Below are 20398 nucleotides of genomic sequence, written 5' to 3' on the forward strand. Positions count from 1 at the left end.
TCTCATAGGTGAGCTTGAGTTTTAGATCATTAGTGTTAAGGAGATTGATAAACTCGAAGAATTTAGTTTTCGGACCATCCCATAGTATCAAGAGTTCATCAATGTATCTCATCCATATCAGAATATGCTTAGTATGTCCCCTGGGCACATACAGCTTTTTTGGGGAGAAGGCTCCTTTTCCATTATTTGTCAGAGGCTAGATACCAGCATCAGCATAATAGTATTGGAGGGCAAAGCAGCTCCATTCCGTCCGGTGTGCATCGTCATCTTAATCCTCTCACCCCTTGGGTGAACTCCTGCGTCATGCTGCCCCTGAGACTGCTGGGACCTCTGCCCGCTGTTAGTCATCCCCAGCACCATTGCCTTGCACACCTTACTCGGCACTTCTGTGGCAGGACAGAAACAAGCAGCTGGACACCTGTAACAGCAGCGGGGGCAACAATGGGGTTCAACAAATGCGCTCAGGGTCCATTAGATGACAAGCCTCTCCCCAGGGTGCTACCCTCCTCCAGATCGCGGCTATAGAACAAAAAAAACAACTTCCTACACTCCCTCTAACTAGGAGACAAGAAAAAGACTGAGGAGGGATAGGGAGAGGGGACCTAAGTACCCAGAGTGGGCGGAACCAGTAGGGAAAACTTCCTGTCTAATACTAGGGGAAAGGGATGTAATCTCAGAGTAATGGCTTCCATAAAGTAGGAAGAAAATACTTTACCACTGCCTTTCCAGTGTCATGGTCAGAGTTTCAACATCTTTAGTTACCAGGAATCAATTCTCCTCTTAATTTTATGTTATGCAGTTTGAGAAGGACATCTGAAGTGTCCTGGATATAGAAAGGTAGGCCTAGGACATGAGGGGGCTTACGTAATTGGGTGCCATCTGGTGCACTACATGAACTCCTGCGAGTCTTCCCATATTTCTAAAGCGGCAATCATTTTAAAGGCAAAACCAGCTTAAAATGATTGTCGCTTTAGAAATACAGGAAGACTCACAGGAGTTCCTGAAGTGGCACCAGATCGCACCCCATTTCATTAGCCCCGAAGTCTCATTAGCAGATCTAAAAAGATGCTTGCCCATTCTAATAGCCCACCCTGTGCCAGACATAATTGGTCTGCCCATGGTGTTTTGTATTTTTATGTACCTTTGGCAGCATATAAAAAGTGGAGTCCTAGGATGTTTAACTTGTAAGTACCCCCTGTTTTTGTTGGGTAATGACACTGTTGGCAAAGGCTCGATCAAATTAGTTCTTGATATAGTGTTGAAAAGAAAGCAGATAACAGAGAGAGTAATTTAACTCTATTAGCTTCTTTTAAATCATTACATTCCCACCCTAGTCTGATGGTTTGACAAGGATGTCAGACCAGTCTTGAATATCTCTAAGACTGGGTACACAATATACGATGTGAACCCAGCCTGACATCTGGAGCGATGGGACCCGGCCTCGCCAAGTGCATACACACTTGCCAAGGTAGGCTGCGATGGCGGGGACCATGCTGCATTTGGCAGCATGGCCCTCGCTAACGACATCCTCTGTCGGCCCTGCATGTATGGCCGATGGAGGATTTCGCTGACGTCCCACGGAAACGCGCATTGTCAGCAACATAGTGGGTACACACTAGATCAGTGGTTCTCAAACTTGGCCCTCAGGTCCCCACACAGTTCACATTTTCCTGGTCTCCTGGCAGGTGCACAGGTGTATCCATTACTCACTGACACATTTAAAAAAATTCACAGGTGGAGCCAATTATTTCACTAGTGATTCTGCGAGGAGACCTGGAAAACATGCACTCTTTAGGGTCCTGAGGACAGAGTTTGAGAACTTGTGCACTAGACATTGTGCCCGATGTCGGTCCTATCCGCCAGATCAGACATATCTTCTAGTGCAAGCCTGGCAAACCTGTGGCTCTCCAGCTGTTGTGAAACTACACATCCCAGCATGCCCTGCCACAGTTTTAGCATTCCCTAATAGCAAAACTGAAGTAGTGCATGCTGGGACTTGTAGTTTTACAACAGTTGGAGAGCCACAGGTTGGCCATTCCTGTTCTAGTGTGTACCCAGCATAAGAGGCTTTATCTCATTGGTCTTAAAAATAATTTCATATGAAAGATGATGTTTTCTTATTTGAAAGATTTTGTCAAATTCATTGGAAACCATATACCTAAGACTTCAGGGCATGTATTTTCCTGCGGGAAGAATGTAGTTTTTATTTTTCTGGCAAATGGGTCTCTTCTCTTGTTCCCAGGTAGTATGTATTTGTGCTGTGGATTCATTTTTAAAATCTTGAATAGCTTTTAGAGCTTCAGTTTTTATATCTGATAAGTCATATCCTTAAAGATGATATAGCATTTCAAATGGATTGAAGAGAGAAGTGTGGGGAATGCCTGATAGGAGTAGGTTGCCGTCAAGGAGGGACATAATGACATAGCAGATAAGAGTTTTAGTCACATCTTTGGTGAGGAAAAGGCATATTCTGGCACCATTTGTACAGTATAGGCATCAGGCTTAGAAGAGAGACTGGATGTGAGGAATAAAGGAGCAGGCATGGGAGACTGAAGAATTAGTAGTGTTTTTGACAGTGATTTTTGGAAGAGCTACTTAGCATACAGCCAGTACACTAATTATGAAAGCATCATTTTTTCCAAACCTTCCTCAATACTAATTTGCTTAATCAACTAATACACCCAATCTGCAGGGTTCCCATTTGTCAAATAGACTAAAGAATTAATCTATTGGAACTAATGCCTATTGATGCCTGTACCCCCTCCTTACCTCTCTGAAGTAAGAAAAAGAACCAAGAGTAGAGAATTCACACCACTCAATTTGCTCAATCTGTTGGGGTTTTACACATTTTGTACCAACGTAGCTCCCAGTCAATTCAACAGAACCTGTATACACCGATGTAGGACAGGTTATTCAGTGGAGTCAGAGGAGACTCAAAATAACATACCGTAAACCCAAGGAGTGAGGGTAGCAGAAAAAACAACTCAAGTTATATTGCTGTATATATCAGGGATATACTGCACCAGTTGAAAGTTAGCAGTCCTCATAAAATTTTGCTCCCAGAAGAGGGCCTGTCTTGAACATCGCCATCCAAATCAGTGCCACCAAATCCTAAGTTACAAGTGCATTGATCGGGATATCTGTGAATAGCCCAGCGCTACCTAAAGTGGGTTGTGAATGTCACTAACGGACCTGCTGCTGCCCACTTAGATAATTAGGGACCCTGCACCCCTGCAACACTCTAGGGTCCCCTCCTAAAGAGCGCATCTAACAGCACATAAAACTGTCCAGCTGGGATGGGGAGGGGTTCCTGTGTACACAGACCTGTCCCCTCCAGTGCAATACAAGCTAAGATGGCGTTCAGAAATGTCAGCAATTATGAATAAATTTAAGAGAACGAAAAAAATAAGAGATATGGTAAGAACTTACCCTTGTTATCTCTATTTCTATGAAGTCCATAGGGTTCCACAGGATACCTTGGGGTATAGGTGATGGCGGCAGACATCCGGGCACCACAGAGTTAAAAGTTCTCCATCCTCCCAGGATGCAATGGGGTCCCTCTCCTATACCCCGCCCCAGAGCCTCAGGCACTCAGTTACGTCACAAGCCATAGGCCGGAGGAGGAGAAGAGAGAGAAAAGAAAGATCTGGAACACGCAAGAAATCACATTCTCACCAGAGGGAGACGGAAAAATCGGTGACCAGAGCAAAAGCCCATCTGCAGTACAGGTGCGACATGGCGGGAGTCCTGTGGAACACTATGGACTTTGTAGAAATAGAGATAACAAGGGTAAGTTCTTACCATATCTCTTATTTTCTACTTCAGGGTCCATAGGGTATCCACAGGATACCTTGGGGATGTCCCAAAGCAGTACCCTTTAAGGGAGGGGACGCTCCTCTGCTGAAAGGAGAATCCGCCGCCCGAATGAAGCATCCTGAGAAGCAAACGTGTCAAAGGCGTAATGTTTGACAAAAGTATGGACATAGGACCACATAGCCGCCTTGCAAAGCTGAAAAGCCGAGGCGCCACATCGAGCTGCCCACGAAGGACCCACAGACCTAGTGGAATGAGCCCTAACAGAATATGGAACAGGAAGGCCTTCATGAACATAAGCTTCAGAAATAGCCAGGCGAATCCATCCTGTCAATGTTTGTTTAATGGCAGGCCAACCTTTCTTGTGGAAGCCATAAAGGACAAACAAAGATTCTGACTTCCTAAAAGAAGTAGTACGGTCAACATAAATTTTTAAAGCTCGCGCCACATCCAAGGTGGCCTCACCAGCCGAAAGGTCCAGTGAATTAAAGGACGGTACAATAATTTCCTCATTGACATGGAAACTAGATACCACCTTCGGAACAAAACCAGGACGAGTGCGAAGCACAGCCCTGTTCCTATGAAAAATTAGAAATGGAGGCCTACATGAGAGAGCCCCCAATTCTGAGACCCTTCTGGCCAAAGCAATGGCCAGAAAGAATACAGTCTTAATGGTCAGCCATTTCAAATCCACTGAGCCCAGTGGTTCAAATGGTGGCCCCTGAAGAGCCCTTAAGACCACAGCCAGATCCCAAGGCGCCACAGGTGGAACAAAGGGAGGCTGAATGTGTAGCACCCCTTGCATAAAGGTGCGGACATCAGGGAGCATAGCAATCCTACGATGAAACCACACTGATAGGGCATATACCTGCACCTTCAGAGAGGCTAGGCGAAGACCCTGATCTAAGCCCACCTGTAGGAAAGCCAGTACCTTGGACAATCTGAACACCTGAGGAGCATAACCTCTAGGGCGACACCACTGAAAGAAAGCACGCCAAACTCGATGGTAGATGCTGGCAGATTAAGGTTTCCGAGCTCGTAGCATGGTGTTGACCACCGAGCCGGAAAAACCTCTGGACCTCAAGAGGGCAGTCTCAATAGCCACGCCGTCAAAGACAGCCAACCCACGTCCGGATGATGACAAGGACCTTGAGATAGCAGGTCCTGACGTTGAGGCAACAACATCAGAGTGTCCACTGAGAGACTCCGAAGGTCTGAATACCAGTGCCGTCTGGGCCACGCTGGAGCAATCAGTAGGAGCGTGCCGCCTTCTTGCTTGAAATTGCATATCAGTCGAGGAAGAAAGGAGAACAGAGGGAAGAGGTACGCATACTGGAAGGTCCACCTGACCGACAGGGCGTCCGCTAGACAAGCCTTTGCGTCTCTTGTTCTTGACCCAAACACCGGCAGCTTGTTGTTGTGTTGGGAGGCCATGAGATCTATCTCTGGAAGGCCCCACCTGTTCACCAGTAGCTGAAACACCTCCTGGTGAAGAGACCACTCTCCTGGATGCACGTCTTGATGGCTGAAAAAGTCTGCTTCCCAGTTGAGGACTCCTGGTAGGAACACTGATGATATTCCGGTGAGATGTCTTTCCGCCCAGACAAGAATGCGGGACACCTCTGTCAGAGCCGCCTGACTGTGGGTCCCTCATTGGCGGTTTATGTAAGCCACCATGGTGGCGTTTTCTGACTGTACCTGCACGGGTCTTCCCTGCAGGACCTGTCTTGCTTGCTGGAGAGCCTTGAACACTGCCCGCAGTTCCAATATGTTTATTGGAAGCGCAGCCTCTACTAGTGTCCACCTTCCCTGGAAGAAGTGTGGACCTGTCACCGCTCCCCAGCCTCGGAGACTGGCGTCTGTCGTCAGAAGGACCCAGTCTGCAATCCAAAAGGGGCGCCCCCTGTTCAGGTGAGCAGTCTGTAGCCACCAGGCCAGAGACAGCCATACCTCCGAGGAAAGCACCATAGTCTGTGTCTTTATCCGCTGGGCAACCCATTCCATCTGGAGAGGATCAGTTTCTGCAGAGGTCTCGAGTGGAACTGGGCAAACTCCACCATGTTGAACATCGACACCATGGATCCCAGTAACCTCATCGCTGAGTGAATAGACACCCGGCGACTCCGCCGGCAAAAGCAAACTTTTGCCTGTAACGCAGAGATCTTTTCCTCCGCCACAAAGATCCTCTGATGTTGAGAATCCAACAGAGCTCCTAGATGGAGCATCCTCTGTCATGGTACCAGGGAGGACTTCTTCCAATTTATCAGCCAGCCATGAGTCTGCAATACAGAGACTGTCAGTTGCAGATGGCGCTGATGTATCTCTGGAGACTCCGCCAACAACAGGAGGTCGTCCAGATAGGGCAATAGGCGAACCCCCTGCATCCGCAGGTGAGCTGCCATGACTTTGGTGAACACACGAGGCACTGTGGCCAGACCAAAGGGCAGTGCCTGAAACTGGAAGTGGTCCTCGACCACTGCAAACCTGAGGAAGTGCTGGTACACTGAGATAATAGGGATATGCAGGTAAGCATCCTGAATATCTAGTGACACCATGAAATTCCCAGGCTCCATCGCTAAAATGATGGTACGCAGGGTCACCACCCTGAACCAAGGAACCCTCAAAAGCTTGTCGAGAGATTTGAGGTTGAGGATTGGCCAGTAGGACCCATTGGGTTTCTGTACCAGAAAAAGATTGGAGTAATACCCCAATCCCCTCTGAGACAAAGGAACTGGCACTATGACCCCAGCCTGGAGCATAGAGCGCAATACCTTCTTGAATTCCCGGGTCATGTCCTGATTGGACTGAAGACCCGTGGTGAAAAAAAAATGGCTGGAGATCCTGCGGAAGGAGAGGGCGTACCCCTGAGAAACCACTTCTCTTACCCACGTGTCTGAAGTGGTCAGACACCAGTTTTGGGCGAATTGCAGAAGTTGGTCTCCCACTTTGGAGTCCCCCAAAGAGAAGCCCGTCCTGTCAAGCCGAAGGTTTGTCATCGGACTTGGGAGTAGGACGTCTGGTACTCCAAGCCTGCTTCTTAGGCTTTGTAGGTTTCTTGGCGGCAGTCCTCCTCGGAAAGGACTGCACCCTGGACTTACTCTGGGTTCTGTAGGGCCGAAAGAATGAAGAACCTGACCCTGATGGGACTGTAGTCGATGGCAAGCAGGCAGATTTAGCTACCGCCAGAGTAGCCACAATTTTGTCCAGATCAGGGCCAAAAAGGACTTCTCCATTAAAGGGTAAACCCTCCAAACCCTTCTAGGAATCAAACGGCGGTCCCTGGAGAGCCCTCAGGACCACAGCTAAATCCCAAGGCGCCACCGGTGGAACAAAAGGCGTCTGAATTCGAAGAACACCTTGCATAAAGGTGCGCACATCAGGGATTGCAGCAATCCTATGATGGAACCAGACTGACAGGGCAGACACCTGCACCTTCAGAGAAGCAAGGCGAAGCCCATGGTCTAGTCCCGCCTGTAGGAAAGCTAACACTCCAGACAGACAGAACTCCCGAGGGGCATAACCTCTCGGTCGACACCACTGGAAGAACGTATGCCACACACGATGGTATATCCTTGCAGAAGATGGTTTCTGAGCTCTTAGCATAGTTTGTACTACAGAGCTGGAAAACCCCCTGGACCTTAACATGGCCGTCTCAACAGCCACAACGTCAAAGACAGCCGAGTCAGGTCCGGGTGAAGACAAGGACCCTGTGACAGCAGGTCCGGTCATAACGGCAACCGCAGAGGAATGTCCACGGACAGACTCTGAAGGTCTGAGAACCAGTGCCGCCTGGGCCACACGGGAGCTATCAAAAGGAGCGTCCCTCCTTCCTGTTTGAATATCCGGATTACCCGTGGAAGAAGGGAAAACAGAGAAAAGAGATAAGCAAACCGGAACGTCCACTGGACGGACAGAGCATCCACCAGAGACGCCTTTTCGTCACTTGTTCGAGACCCGTACACCGGCAACTTGTTGTTGTGCCGGGACGCCATGAGGTCTATCTCTGGAAGACCCCACCTGCCACCAGAAGTTGAAAGACGTCCTGGTGCAGAGACCACTCCCCCGGATGAACGTCCTGGCGACTGAGAAAGTCCGCCTCCCAGTTGAGGACTCCCGGGATGAATACTGCTGATATGGCCAGGAGATTGCGCTCTGCCCAGACCAGGATGCGGTACACCTCTACGAGTGCCGCCTGACTTTGGGTTCCTCCTTGCCGATTCATGTAGGCCATGGTGGTGGCGTTGTCCGACTGGACCTGCACAGGGTGACCTTGGAGAACCCGATGTGCCTGCTGGAGAGCATTGAAAACCGCGCAGAGTTCCAAGATGTTTATTGGAAGCTCCTTTTCCGCCTGAGTCCATCTGCCCTGGAACAAGTGTGGACCCATGACAGCTCCCAGCCCCGAAAGCTGGCGTCTGTTGTTAACAGGACCCAGTTTGCCACCCAAAATGGACGACCCTTGTTGAGGTGGGTCGTCTGCAACCACCAGGCTAGGGACAGGTGAACCTCCAGTGTGAGCACCATCGTCTGGGACTTTAGACTCTTAGGCAGTCCATTCCATTTGGACAGGATCAATTGCTGCAGAGATCTGGAGTGAAACTGGGCATATTCCACCATGTCGAATACTGACACCATGGAGCCCAGTAACCTCATCGCCGAGTGCAGACACTTGGCGACTCTGCAGACAACTGCGCACCCTCAACACAAAGATCCTCTGCTGTCTGGAGTCCAATAAGGCTCCAAGGTGCAGAATCCTCTGAGACAGGATCAGGGTGGACTTTTGCCAGTTTATTAACCAGCCGTGACATTGCAGTACTGCAATCGTCAGGTCCAAGTGGCGTAGAAGGAGCTCTGGAGATCCTGCTACCAACAGAAGGTCGTCTAGGTACGGCAACATGCGGACTCCCTGCAGCCGCAGGTAAGCCGCCATGACCTTGGTGAACACTCGTGGTGCTGTCGCCAGGCAAAAAGGTAACGCCCGGAACTGGAAGTGATCTTTGTGGATTGCAAACCTGAGGAACTGTTGATGGCGTAAAAGAATAGGGGCATGCAGGTAAGCGTCCTGTATGTCCAATGACACCATGTAATCCCCAGGTTCCAGCGCCAGAATGATGGACCGTAGGGTCTCCATCCGAAACCGCGGCACCCGCAAGGACTTGTTGAGGGCCTTGAGGTTGAGAATCGGATGGTACGACCCATTGGGTTTCTGCACCAAAAATAGATTAGGATAGAAACCCTGGCCCCTCTGGGAAAATGGAACAGGCGCTATAACTCCAGCCTGGAGCATAGTGTGCAAAACCTTCCGCAGTTCCACGGCTTTGTTCCGGTCTAAGGGAAGGCCCTTGGTGAAAAATCGGGATGGGGGCCTGTGCCGAAAGGAGAGGGTATACCCGTGAGAAACCACCTCGTGAACCCAATTGTCTGTCGTGGTTATCGACCAACACTGGGCGAACTGCAGCAGGCGGCCTCCCACTTTGGGATCCCTGGATCATCAGACCGCAGGTTTGTCATCTGACTTAGGGGCCGGGCGTGGAGGCCTGTTTCCTGAGCTTGGCCGATTATTTGGGGCCAGCCGGTCGGGGAAAAGACTGTGCTTTAGGCCTACCCTGGGCCCTGTAAGGCCGAAAGGACGACGTACCCGAACTGGACGGGACCGCAGCAGACGGGAGACATGCAGATTTGGCTGCCGCCAGCGTGGCTACAATTTTGTCCAGATCCGGACCAAATAGGACTTCTCCATTAAAAGACAAAGCTTCCAAGCCCTTTTTGGAATCAGCGTCCGCCTTCCAAGATCGCAACCATAAGGTGCGACGAGCAGCAACAGCTGCCGAAGAAATCCGAGATGTGAGGGTACTGATATCCAAGGCCACTTTATTGATGTAAGTGGCCGAATCCCGGAGATTGCCTATCAACTCGGCCTGTTCAGCCGAACAGTCGGAATCCAAAGACGCCTCCAAACTATCCGCCCAGCGCTCCATAGCTCTGGCTACCCAACATACGGCCATAGCCGGTCTGGATGCCCCCCCCCCGCGAGGGAGTTTATGGACTTTAGGCAGATCTCCACCTTGCGGTCTGTAGCATCCTTCAAGGAGGACATGGGCAATGTGGCACTTCGGACTAGGCGTGTCACATGAGAATCCACCTGTGGAAGGGATGCCCACTTAGAAAAATAATTGTCCGCAAACGGATAAACTGCACCCTGGACTTACTCTGGGTTCTGTAGGGCCGAAAGAATGAAGAACCTGACCCTGATGGGACTGTAGCCGATGGCAAGCATGCAGACTTAGCTGCCGCCAGAGTAGCCACAATTTTGTCCAGATCAGGGCCAAAAAGGACTTCTCCATTAAAGGGTAAACCCTCCAAACCCTTCTTGGAATCAGAATCCGCCTTCCAAGACTGCAACCACAGAGTGCGACGGGCTGCCACTGCTGCCGAGATCCTTGAAGCAAGCACGCCTATATCCAGAGCCACCTCATTAATATAGATGGCTGAGTCCCTAGGCTTACCCACCAACTCCACCTGATCAGGTGACGAGTCTGGGTCCAGAGACGCCTCCAAAGTATCAGCCCAATGTTCCATGGCTTTAGCCTCCCAGCACACAGCCATAGCCAGTCTGGATACACCTCCTGCGAGGGAATACATGGATTTGAGACATATTTCAACCTTGCGATCCATGGGATCCTTTAAGGAGGACATGGAGGGCATTGGCAATGTAGCACTCTTCACCAGACGTGTGACGTGAGAATCCACTTGTGGCGGGGTTTCCCATTTGGAGAAATAATTTTCCGCAAAAGGGATATGCCACTGCTAAACGCCTTTGGGGCTGGTAACATTTACCTGGCGTTTTCCATGCCTCCTCTAAATGATCCACTAACTGACCAGATAGGGGAAACACCTTAGCATCACCTTTGATATCCTTGAAAAAGGCATATTTTGATTTGGCTACGGGAGGTACGTCATCCTCAATAACCAAGGCCGTGCGGACCGCACGTATAAGGCCCGGTAATAGACCTTAGACTCCGTCTCTTTATTACGGAAAGTCTTTTGGTCCGAAAGGTCAAGCATCTCTCCGTCATCAGACGTCACATCATCCTGATCAGTCTGAGGTTGCAGCTGTCGCTGGTGCAGCCGCAATAATGGGTCCCCCTGTAAAACGTCCATCAGGCGTTGTACCAAGATGGACAATGAACTAACCCACGCAGGTTCTTGGGTGACCTGAGGGGGCGAGATCGGGAGACTCTGGGGTACTACTGTCTGGGGAACCCCTGTATAGGGGACAACCCCATAGACTGCTGTGAAAACCCCATCTGGGGAAACGCAGGGGGTGTCGTTAGCTGGCCCACTAGGGTTGTAAGTGCCTTAGCAAAACAAGCCCAGGGCAGCTCCTGCACAGGTGCAGTGACAGAAATCGGCCGTGCCTGTCTAAGACATGCCTTACATAACCCTTCAGAGTTGCCATCACCTTTCAACAGTGGTATGAGACATATAGTACACTTTGGCTGAAGAGGAAAAGCGCGTTCACTGTCAGACATGATGAGTGAACCGGAGCTGTATGTGACACACCACACCAACAAATAATTGTATAGTGAGGCAATAACCCCTTGCAACATCGCACCGCAAGGGCTTTAGCAGAGATGATAGGGATAGTTAAAATGGCTGACAGTAGAAAGTTAAAGTTACAGACAGCAGCACTAGTGTTAAGTCACATACAATGCAGAATAAACCCTGCACTATCAGCGCTTCATCAACTACACAGACATCATCCTGGTAGGAAACAGCGCTGCATACTCTGACCTTGCACCGGAGGAGAGGTATGCAGGGGGACCCAGACCACGATGCCGCCGTTATCAACGCCCAGCAGTGCTTGCCAAGTTCAGAGAAAATGGCCGCCGAGGAGCAGAAAGGAGGCTGGCCCGTGGGAGGAGCGCTTGCTGATGCCAGACTGCTGTGGAGAGGCCATGTGCAGCGGGGGAGGTGCCGGCTGCTGAGCAGGGAAGGCGCGCTCCCTTGGCATGCATTTAACCCCCAGGACGCCGGATGTTTTCTGATTCTCGTCCAGCCCGGTGTCCCAGGGGATAGTGGAAGCGCAGGTTTCTGTGGCCTGGCTCCACGCTGCAGCCAGTCCCCAGGGAGCCCCCGCCTGAGGACTTAGAACTGTGCTGTTCGGCGGGGACCCGCCCCGGGACCCTGTCGTTTACCTGAACCCCCGAAAATCCGGCCACAGTCCGGGTAACCAGGGTCACTGCTAGCTGTGACCCCAGTTACCCACCAGGATCCCCGGATCAGTACCGGCGTTCTGGTACCAGCGGGGTGTAGGAGTGACGGCATGGAAGTCAGTACTCACTGTTCATGCTGTACACTCATTTTAGTATGCAGCCACAGCTGCGAAAACTTCAGGGGCCTTAAAAGACCCCCCTCTGTACAGTGCATCCGACTCCGGCCGGGCACCGATGAAAACTGAGTGCCTGAGGCTCGGGGTATAGGAGAGGGACCCCAGTGCATCCTGGCAGGATGGAGAACTTTTAACTCTGTGGTGCCCGGATGTCTGCCGCCATCACCTATACCCCAAGGGATCCTGTGGATACCCTATGGACCTTGAAGTAGAAACAAACTTACTGGGGAGAATTAGAAGCCCAAGTTCCGCCCACCCCCGCACTAGGCTATGGTTGGCGCCACTTCACAGTAATTTGGTAACTGTCCTAGCAAATGATGTCTGAATTAGCAGCCCCAGGAAAACAGACACAGGAGGAGTCCAATAGTTGGGACCTCCATCTGCCCTAGACATGCTCCCAAGATGGAAGCTGTCATTGTAAAACTGAGCCAAGAAGAAAAACAGGAATAAGGAGCAGCCTCCGGTACACTCACCTAAATGTGTTACCCTGGCCGCCATACATTAAAGCCTCAGCTCCCAAGATGCGGCGCTACTAGGGCAGCTAGTAAGGGTCTCTCCTAGTATTCAGGCAGGGCCCCAGAGCACCCACAGGTGCCTGGTGACCCTCTGCCAGGAGCGAGTTGTGGCTGAAAAGACAGATGCCAACTGCCGACACCGACATAAGGCTGCTCCTCAAAAGCCTGATCCCAGAAGAGGATTCAGGTAACCTAATACAATATACATATAGAAAGATGATCTTACAAATCCGCGCTAATGAGATGTTCCAGATAGTGAACCTTTATTACAGATTCCAGACGTATTTCAATCAGTCCATATGAAAAATATTAAGAAAAAGAGCTCTATTTGTCATACAGTTCATGCCATAAATGTTGTACACCTCGGGTGTCAGAAATGGATGGAGGGGTGATGACAGTCACAATCCACAATAGAAATAGATCTTGAAAGAATATCCAAAACGTCCAAAAAGATGCAACCACACTGTGATGTCAACAAAATAGTGCTTACATAAGGGTTTTGTGGACTCCATTCATATGAGAAATCTGCGGAGCTGTTACTTCTAAAGAAGTCCTTAAAGAAACTGCTACGTACCTATATCACACTTCATTTATGTAAGCTTACATGTAAGCACTATTTTGTTGACATCACAGTGTGGTTGCATCTTTTTGGACGTTTTGGATATTCTTTCAAGATCTATTTCTATTGTGGATTGTGACTGTAATCACCCCTCCCATCCATTTCTGACACCCGAGGTGTACAACATTTATGGCATGAACTGTATGACAAGTAGAGCTCTTTTTCTTAATATTTTTCATATGGACTGATTGAAATACGTCTGGAATCTGTGAAAAAGGTTCACTATCTGGAACATCTCATTAGCGCGGATTTGTAAGATCATCTTTCTATATGTATATGGTTATATTTGTAAGTTGGTGACTTATATTTTGATCTTTTTTCTGCTGCTATATGAGGCAGTGCCAAAGGTTGTGAAAATCTTCCTCTTTTTGAACCTAATACAATAATAAGGCCTATAAATGAACAAACACTCCTAGCCAAATATCTTCATGCCTCTCCTCAGGCACTAAAAAATATGAGATATGGTAAGATCTTACCTTTGTTATCTCTATTTCTACGAAGTCCATAGGGTTCCACAGGATACCTTGGGTATAGGTGATGACATTAGGCATCGGGCACCATAGAGTTAAGTTTTCAGCCTCCCAGGATGCACTAGGGACCCCCCTCCTATACCCCGCCCCCGAGCCAAGGCATCTCAGTTACGTACCAAGCCATAGGCCGGAGGAGGAGAAGGAAGAGAGAGAAAAAAGATCTGGACACACACAAGAATCACATTCTCACCAGAGGGAGATGGAAAAACTGGTGACCAGAGTAAAGCCCATCTGCAGCACAGGTGCGATAAGGTGGGAGTCCTGTGGAACCCTATGGACTTCGTAGAAATAGAGATAACAAAGGTAAGTTCTTACCATAGCTCATATTTTCTACATCAGGGTCCATAGGGTATCCACAGGATACCTTGGGGATGTCCCAAAGCAGTATCCTTCAAGGGTGGGGACGCTCCTCTGCTGAAAGGAGAATCCACCGCCCGAAGGAAGCATCCTGAGAGGCAAAGGTGTCAAACACTTAATACCTCACAAAGGTATGGACAGAGGACCACGTGGCAGCCTTGCAGATCTGGACTGCAGAGGCACCACGTCGAGCTGCCCATGAAGGACCCACAGACCTAGTGGAATGAGCCCTCACAGAGGATGGAACCGGAAGGCCTGCATGAAGATAAGCTTCTGAAATTGCCATACGAATCCAACCTGCCAAAGTTTGCTTTGAAGCAGGCCAACCCTTTTTACGGAAGCCATAGAGGACAAACAAGGCGTCCGACTTCCTAAACGAAGAAGTGCGGTCAACATAAATCCATAAGGCCCGCACAACGTCCAAAGTGGCCTCACCCACTGAAAGATCAGGTGAGTTAAAAGCTGGCACAACGATTTCCTCGTTGATATGGAAACGTGAAACAACTTTGGGAAGAAATTCAGGACGAGTGCGCAGCACTGCCCTGTTCCTATGAAAAATCAGGAAAGGGGGTCTACAGGAGAGAGCCACTAAGTCAGAAACACGTCTGGCCGAAGCAATGGCCAGAAGGTAAATTGTTTTAGCTGTCAGCCATTTAAGGTCCACTGAGCCCAGTGGTTCAAACGGCGGTCCCTGGAGAGCCCTCAGGACCACAGCTAAATCCCAAGGCGCCACCGGTGGAACAAAAGGTGGCTGAATTCGAAGAACACCTTGCATAAAGGTGCGCACATCAGGGATTGCAGCAATCCTACGATGGAACCAGACTGAAAGGGCAGACACCTGCACCTTCAGAGAAGCAAGGCGAAGCCCATGGTCTAGTCCCGCCTGTAGGAAAGCTAACACTCCAGACAGACAGAACTCCCGAGGGGCATACAGAAAAACAGAGGAAAGAGATAAGCAAACCGGAACGTCCACTGGACGGACAGAGCATCCACCAGAGACGCCTTTTCGTCTCTTGTTCGAGACCCGTACACCGGCAACTTGTTGTTGTGCCGTGACGCCATGAGGTCTATCTCTGGAAGACCCCACCTGTCCACCAGAAGTTGAAAGACGTCCTAGTGCAGAGACCACTCCCCCGGATGAACGTCCTGGCGACTGAGAAAGTCCGCCTCCCAGTTGAGGACTCCCAGGATGAATACTGCTGATATGGCCGGGAGATTGCGCTCTGCCCAGACCAGGATGCGGGACACCTCTACGAGTGCCGCCCGACTTTGGGTTCCTCCTTGCCGATTTATGTAGGCCATGGTGGTGGTGTTGTCCGACTGGACCTGCACGGGGTGACCTTGGAGAACCCGATGTGCCTGCTGGAGAGCATTGAAAACCGCGCAAAGTTCCAAGATGTTTATTGGAAGCTCCTTTTCCGCCTGAGTCCATCTGCCCTGGAACAAGTGTGGACCCGTGACAGCTCCCCAGCCCCGAAAGCTGGCGTCTGTTGTTAACAGGACCCAGTTCGCCACCCAAAATGGACGACCCTTGTTGAGGTGGGTCGTCTGCAACCACCAGGCTAGGGACAGGTGAACCTCCGGTGTGAGCACCATCGTCTGGGACTTTAGACGCTGAAGCAGTCCATTCCATTTGGACAGGATCAATTGCTGCAGAGATCTGGAGTGAAACTGGGCATATTCCACCATGTCGAATACTGACACCATGGAGCCCAGTAACCTCATCGCCGAGTGCAGACACTTGGCGACTCTGCAGACAACTGCGCAGGCAGTAAGGCAGAGATCTTTTGCTCCCTCAACTGTAAGGCAGAGATCTTTTCCCCCTTCACAAAGATCCTCTGCTGTCTGGAGTCCAATAAGGCTCCAAGGTGCAGAATCCTCTGAAACAGGATCAGGGTGGACTTTTGCCAGTTTATTAACCAGCCGTGACGTTGCAGTACTGCAATCGTCAGGTCCAAGTGGCGCAGAAGGAGCTCTGGAAATCCTGCTACCAAACATAAGGTCGTCTAGGTACGGCAACATGCGGACTCCCTGCAGCTGCAGGTAAGCCGCCATGACCTTGGTGAACACTCGTGGTGCTGTCGCCAGGCAAAAAGGTAACGCCCGGAACTGGAAGTGATCTTTGCGGATTGCAAACCTGAGGAACTGTTGATGGCGTAAAAGAATAGGGACATGCAGGTAAGCGTCCTGTATTCCAATGACACCATATAATCCCCAGATTCCAGCACCAGAATGATGGACCGTAGGGTCTCCATCCGAAACCGCGGCACCCGCAAGGACTTGTTGAGGGCCTTGAGGTTGAGAATCGGATGGTACGACCCATTGGGTTTCTGGACCAAAAATAGATTAGGATAGAAACCCTGGCCCCTCTGGGAAAATGGAACAGGCGCTATAACTCCTGCCTGGAGCATAGTGTGCAAAACCTTCCGCAGTTCCACGGCTTTGTTCCGGTCTAATGGAAGGCCCATGGTGAAGAATTGGGATGGGGGCCTGTGCCGAAGGAGAGGGCATACCCGTGAGAAACCACCTCGTGAACCCAATTGTCTGTCGTGGTTATCGACCAACACTAGGCGAACTGCAGCAGGCGGCCTCCCACTTTGGGATCCCCCAAAGGAAGGCCCGGATCATCAGGCCGCAGGTTTGTCATCTGACTTAGGGGCCGGGCGTCTGGTACTCCAGGCCTGTTTCCTGGGCTTGGCCGATTTTATGGGGCCAGCCGGTCGGGGAAAAGACTGTGCTTTAGGCCTACCCTGGGCCCTGTAAGGCTGACGTACCCGAACTGGAGGGGACCGCAGCAGACGGGGACATGCAGATTTGGATGCCACCAGCGTGGCTACAATTTTGTCCAGATCCGGACCAAATAGGACTTCTCCATTAAAAGGCAAAGCTTCCAAGCCCTTTTTGGAATCAGCGTCCGCCTTCCAAGATCGCAACCATAAGGTGCGACGAGCAGCAACAGCTGCCGAAGAAATCCGAGATGTGAGGGTACTGATATCCAAGGCTGCTTCATTGATGTAAGTGGCCGAATCCTGGAGATTGCCTATCAACTCGGCCTGTTCAGCTGAACAGTCGGAATCCAAAGACGCCTCCAAACTATCCGCCCAGCGCTCCATAGCTCTGGCTACCCAACATAAGGCCATAGCCGGTCTGGATGCCCCCCTCCCACGAGGGAATAAATGGACTTTAGGCAGATCTCCACCTTGCGGTCCGTAGCATCCTTCAAGGAGGACATGGGCAATGTGGCACTTCGGACTAGGCGTGTCACATGAGAATCCACCTGTGGAGGGGATTCCCATTTAGAAAAATAATTGTCCGCAAACGGATAAACCTCCGCTAAGCGCCTCTGAGGCTGATACCGTTTACCAGGGTGTTTCCATGCCTCCTCTAAATGGTCTACTAACTGACCCGAAAGAGGAAACACTGTGGCATCACCCTTAATATCCTTAAAAAAAAGGCATATTTGGACTTGGACACCGGAGGATCGTCATCCTCAATAACTAAAGCTGTGCGGACTGCCCGAATAAGGCCAGGAATATAAACCTTGGACTTAGCGTCCGACTCTTTAGTACGCAGAGGTTCTTGGTCAGATAGATCCAGAATCTCCCCATCATCGGTCGTCACCCTCATAAGGAGCAGACAGACGCCAGAGGCCGCAACACAAACTCCCCTTGTAAACACGTCCGACAAATGCTGTACCGAACTTGTCAGGGAATTAACCCACGCAGGCTCCTGTGAAACCTGGGGAGGGGAAATAGGGAGACTGTGGGGTACCATCAGTTGTCTCGGGAACCCCTGCATGGGTGACGACACCACTGACTGCTGGGACAATCCCATCTGGGAAAACACAGGTGGCGGAGCTAACTGGCCCACCAGGATTGTAAGCGCTTTAGTGAAACAAGCCCAGGGAGGTTCCTGTACTGGAGCAGTGACAGTAATTGGCCGCGCCAATAAATAACACTGCCGACATAGCCCCTCCGCGTTACCCTCCCCCTCCGCTATTGGTACATTGCACTTAGTACACATAAACTGGAGAGGAAATTCACTCTCAGACATGATGGTAAGTATGTGACCCCTCTCACTGATACTCGTTAGTATAGTGGGAGAACCACCCTGCAATCACCGCACCGCAACGGCTTTAGCAGAAGAGCAGGGACAGTAAAATGGCTGACAGTAGAAAGTGAAAGTACAGGCAGCAGACAGTAGCAGAAGTCACATACAATGCAGAAGAAATTAATCCCTGCACTATCAGCGCTGTTCCTCAACTACGCAGACACAGAGCCTGGTAGGACACAGCGCTGCATACACAGACCTGTAGTCAACGGAGGAGAGGTATGCCGGGGGACCCAGACCGCGATGACACCGATCAGCAGCTTCCAGCAGCGTTCACCATGCTTCTGTAAAGATGGCCACCGAGGAGCAGAGAGGAGGCCGGCCTGGGGGAGGAGCGCTGCCACAGGGCCAATCGGCAGCGCAGAGAGGGCTGTGTGCAGCGGGGGAGGCGCCCGGCTGTGTACAGGGAAGGCGCGTTCCCCTGGCATGCAATTAACCCCTGGGACGCCGCAGCGCTACCGCTCAGCTGCGGTCCGTTGTCCCAGGGGGGTGGAAGCGCAGGTTAGTTACCTGGCTCCACGCTGCAGCCAGTCCCCAGGGAGCCCCCTGCCTGGGGACTTTGGACCATGTGTTCAGCAGGGACCCACCGCGGGACCCTGCTGCTCCCTTGAATCCGGCCATGGTCCAAAACATCTGGGGTCATCGCTAGCCGTGACCCCAGATGCTTACCAGCATCCCCGGATCAGTACCGACTTTCTGGTACCGGCGGGGTGTAGGGGAGACAGCATGGACATCAGTAATGACTGTCCATGCTGTACTTCCAGATGTACAGCCACAGCTGCCTCGAAGAAAACTTCAGAGGCTATCCTTAGTCCCCCTCTATACAGGTGCTCCGACTCCGAGCCGGGCACCAACGAAACTGAGATGCCTTGGCTCGGGATATAGGTGGGGGACCCTAGTGCATCCTGGGAGGCTGAAAACTTAACTCTATGGTGCCCGATGCCTGACGTCATCACCTGTGGATACCCTATGGACCCTGATGTAGAAACAGATTTGCTGGAGGAACTGGGAGGTAGCATTTCAGCTCCAATATATTAACTATTTAGTGCCTACTCATCAGCCTCCCCTCTGCACCCAGTCTGCAGTGTTTCCCAGACAGGATAAAAGAGAAATTGGCATTGGTTTTTAGATCAGTTGGTCTTGATTCATGTGCAATTTGGCCTTTAGTAAATGCCCAAATTTCAAACTGCGCAGCAAAGAACATAAAACCTATGGTTGGTTCATTTCTTTATTTTTCTTTTTTTTTTATTTTTATTCCCCCTCTGTCTTTATTTTCTTTTTCTTTCTACCTCTCAGCGAACCAGGAATCTCCCACCTACATTATCCACATTGAGTATCACGCTCTACCCAAATGTCGCTAACTTTTGCCTCCCTTAATTCCAAGGGCTTAAACAACCCTCAGAAGCGCTCATCGCTCTTCCGAACTATCCGAGATCTCAAGGCAGGGATTATTCTAATCCAGGAAACCCACTTCAAAGCGGTCACATCCCTCACTGCATACTAAAAGTTTCCCCACCGCATACTATTCTTCTAGTCGGTCTAAACACAATGGAGTAGCGATACTGATCAATAGTAAAATCCCCTTCTCTTTACACACAGTACATACAGACTCAGACGGGAGGTATATTATCTTGACAGGCAAATTAGGCAGTTTAGAATGCACGATTGTTAATATATATGCTCCCAATTCAGATCAATCATCATTCTTCAAATCGGTTTTCTCTAAAATAAACAAATATAGGATAGGTAGCCTCATTGTCGGAGGAGACTTCAACGCAGTCCTTAACCACGAGCTTGATAAAGGTCCTACCCCTACCAGAACACGACCCTGTCCAGCAACTCGCTCTCTAAATAATCACCTCAGTGAATCGGGTCTATTTGATACATGGAGGGCCCTTAATCCCTCATCTAAGGATTTTACTTTCTTCTCGATACCCCATCAGTCCTACTCGAGAATAGATCTTATTTTTTGTAGTACGTCAGCCAGTGAACACCTTGTTGACTAGTCTATTTTGTCTAATGCTTGGTCAGACCACACCATCGTCACCGCGTCCTTCGATTT

The sequence above is a fragment of the Taudactylus pleione genome, unplaced genomic scaffold, assembly GCF_031769625.1.
Source record: "Taudactylus pleione unplaced genomic scaffold, aTauple2 ptg000541l, whole genome shotgun sequence".
Classification (NCBI taxonomy): Eukaryota; Metazoa; Chordata; class Amphibia; order Anura; family Myobatrachidae; genus Taudactylus; species Taudactylus pleione.